This window comes from Desmodus rotundus, chromosome 3, assembly GCF_022682495.2.
Source record: "Desmodus rotundus isolate HL8 chromosome 3, HLdesRot8A.1, whole genome shotgun sequence".
In the NCBI taxonomy this organism is placed as follows: domain Eukaryota; kingdom Metazoa; phylum Chordata; class Mammalia; order Chiroptera; family Phyllostomidae; genus Desmodus; species Desmodus rotundus.
The window spans coordinates 173,920,488-173,924,555 of record NC_071389.1 but is presented as its reverse complement, the minus strand read 5'-3'; positions in this window follow the sequence as shown (position 1 = coordinate 173,924,555).

Genomic DNA, 4,068 nt, shown 5'->3' with positions numbered 1-4,068 from the left:
AATGCCTGGGTCCTGGTTTCCCCTTTCTGCCGTCCCTTTGGACTGGTGTTTCGCACAGCTCGTCAGAGCTTTAGTTTGGACTGCTTTCCTGCTCACAGGTGATAGGCTTCTCCTCCATTCTTCAGCACTAAGCCACCATGTCGCTTAAATAGTTCCAAGAACAAGATTACTCTTACGGTTAAAAAAAAAAAATGTGGCCTAGTACCCTAAGAAAAAGAGTTAATATTTGTCTTTTTGAGGGTTTTGAAATTGAACGCTTTGAACCTGGCAGCATCGAGTTCTTGGTACTGTTCTAAATGGCTTTTTAATGTGTAGGAAAAATTCTCCAATGATTCTCAGAGATATATCTCAATTTCTTCTTTTCCTCTCTCCGCAGTTATTGGCAAGCAAGCATATTCCTATACATCTGCACACGTAACTGCATATGGGGTAGGTTCCTTTGAGGGGAACTTGACATAAGATTTGCTGAGATCTTACCTAATTTATCATTTTTCCCAAAATAAAGCTGAGATGCTGTATTGCCATCTCTGATATACCAGTGTGTTGCCTAAAAATAGCTGTTGCTCTTACTCAAACAAGCTAAAGGGATGCAGATGTTCCAAACGTTCCAGCGATTGATTAAACAACTTTATTTTCCATCAAACCAGTGCTTGACTTATGTTTCACTGTGTAAAATATTAAGATTCTTAAGAAGAACGTAGCTTATTCATTCAAGTTGTTTTATTGTCATACTATCGATGTTTTTTAAAGGGGAACAGCTTCTGATTTCAAAATATCACTTAATATAGAACCTATACATTTCACCTGATAAGAACAGAGGAGCTTTACGACAAGGTTTATTATATTTTAACATTTTGTAAATACATCAGAGGGAATAATAACCCTTAAAGAGGTTAATGGTGTTAGTAGTTCCTTTATAGAGCTGAAATGTCATAATAGATTCCTTCTTTTTCGCAGGGAGCAGAAAGTGAAACCAAAGAGTGTAATTTTCAATATCTCAATAAGATGAAAATATAACCAAGAGGAAGCTCCAAGATTATTTTTATAATGTATAAGATGTTTTTCCAGTAGAATTTGAAACAAAATAAATATCGTGTTGTTAGTAGTCATTTGAAAAGAAAATTTTCATTACTTTACAGGAAAATCACTTTCCGAACAAAATATCCATTCTATTCTCATGTTCCTCCAAGATGCTGAGAAAAAAAGTGTAATATTTTAAATGTCCTCTCCTAATGTATTTAACCATTAAACAACCACAGCAAGCTTTAAGCCACAGATAATTTTTCCATGGATAATATTTTTTAAAAAGGACAAATGATAAGTTTAGAAGGAAATGGAATTGAATTTTCACTTACAGTGACCTCGGATGGGTAATAAAGCTAAGAAGAGAAATTATATTGGAATGGGCCATACTTCAGTTTATAAGAAAACAAACAAAACAAAACAAAATAAAACAAAAACACAGGCTTGACACATGTCTTCCAAATCAGTCCATAAGAGTGATTTACTCTCAGTTTGAATTATGTTGCATGATAAAATAAAACTTTTAAATGTTGCCAGTATTCTCCATGGTCAGTCTTCTAAAATACTGGGTAATTTTTTTACATATATAATTATCACAACAGACTTGTTCTTACGGAACCACAAGCTAAGTGATCAACACTCTGTCCCGCCTACAGGAGTTGTGAATTTGCTTTCCCCCATCAAATTTCTCCTTCACAATTGCGTACTTCTGTTTTAATTTTCCACATATTGAACACAATTATCAGCCACTGCTCAGAGAAAACTTACCTGAGTCTTCAAAATGACAGTGTGCTTTTAGGAATCAGAGCCAGACACAGTTCTGGCCATTTTCAGTTTCTCTTTAGTTTGATTGAGAGATTTGTGTTTTGTTTTGTTTTTAAACAGTGATGTTTAATTCTAAGGTGGGAAACATTTGCAACCTCTTCATATTTCAGAGACAAATTTAATATGGTGATCGTGGTTGAATTCTTTTAGAGGTAAGGTGTGTACACATACCATTTAAAAGAGGGCGACAGTTTACAATTCTCAAGCCACTTCTTTGTGAGTCCGTGCACTGGATGAAAAGTTTCTGTCCGTACAAGGCTGTGAGCCAGGTGTATGGATGGGCAGTGAGATCTCCCCAAGGAGCTAAATTTAACGTACACCCTGGTCTGTCCTGCCTTTCTCTTACTGCCAAATTGCCTAATTGTCTCCCACTGCCCCCTTTATCCGCTAAGACACGGGAATAATAATTTTCAAATGAAGTTTGAAAGATATGTTATTCCATTTCTGTTAGGTGCTTCTAACTGCTATACATAATTTAAAATTAAAAATATTTCCATTTTCGAATTCTACGCAGCAGAGAGAAAGAAGGAGCTTATACCCTTTGCAACAGCATGGATGAAACTGGAGAGCATTATGCTAAGTGAAATAAGCCAGGCGGTGAGGGACAAATACCATATGATCTCACCTTTAACTGGAACATAATCAATAGAAGAAAAAAGCAAACAAAATATAATCAGAGACATTGAAGTTAAGAACAATCTAACAATAGTGGGAGGGAGGGACAGTGGGAAGAGGGGATTACAGGAACTACTATAAAGGACACATGGACAAAACCAAGGGTGAGGGTGGAGGTGGGGGAGGGAGGTGGGTTCAGCTGGGGTGGGGTGGAGGGATGGGGAGAAAAGGCATACAACTGTAATTGAACAACAATAAAAATTAAAAAATAATATTTTCATTTTCCCCAAATTAGAGATACTGTACAGGAAGCATAATAAACTATAGTAACTAGCTTATAGAAATTTCTCAATAAATGGTACCAATTATAATCATATTCAATATGGCCAGCTGAATGTTTCAACAATGTTTAAAATGAAATTTTGAATCTAAATGGTTGATAAAAATAACAACCTAAGCATATGAAAATCAGATGCTAGTTGACACTAGTATTTTAATATTTTTTTACAGTATGTACACTTTCAGAAAGATTTATTACATCATGTAGTGTAAGGATTTGTTCATTATCTAGCTCCATGATTCCATCGTAAGTTCCTGAAGGCAGAACCTACACACACCTCAGTATCTGCAGGGTCCACACCAGTGCCCAGTGCACAGTAACTACTCAAGTTTTACTGCGTGAATGGCTAAATGGCAAAATAATGAATGAATTAAAAGCTCAAAGGAGAGTAGATTTAAATACAATTATCATTACTTAAAATCACTAGCTTTGTGAGACAAGTAAAGAAGGAGCTAGAAAATGGAAATCAGTGGAATTTTCTACGTGAACGGGGATTATAATGTATAGTTTCTTGTGACGTACAGAAACATTGTGATATTTAGAAGGTTTATACTGATAAGAATGTTTAAGCAGGGGATATTTATTAGTTATTACTATTGAGTAAAAGTAATATTTTAAAGAGGGAGGCCATTAGTAGTAAAATAACGTTTCAGGTGACTTATTTAAAATAGTCCAAGATGCAACTTTTGCTAATTAAGTCTTAAGAAGCTTACAACACTGCTCTCCCTCCCCCCAAATAAAAAAATCCATAGCTTCAAGTTGTCTCAAAGACCCTGAAGCTAGAATCTGGGAGGAACTTCTAATAACCAGTGGTAGGTCAATTTTCTTGGCGTTCTTAGGTTTCATCTCAAGACACAGAGAACACCTAAAAAAGATGGGAAGACACTTTGTGGCTTTCTCATGTTATTTCTTCAGGTCTATAATATACCAACCAACAAAAGAGACTACCAGTGTGTTGATCTTTGAGGTACATAAAAGTCTATTCTCAGACCTCTTCCACCTTCCCAAGTGCAATCTTTCTCACCATTCAGAAAGAGCATCTTTTGGAAATAGCTGGGTAGAACTGTGAAGTGGGACCACAATCACCCCTTACATACTGGCTGCTCTTGTGTCCGTCAGCAAAGGTCTGAAGACAGTGGCAGAGGCATTCTGGATATGGTTTATAATAGGACATTTATGCTGTTATCTATTATACCTCCTCAGAGATTTAGAGGACCAAGTAGGAGGTAGAAGGAATTGCCACCTCAGTAGAATGAATGCCTTTT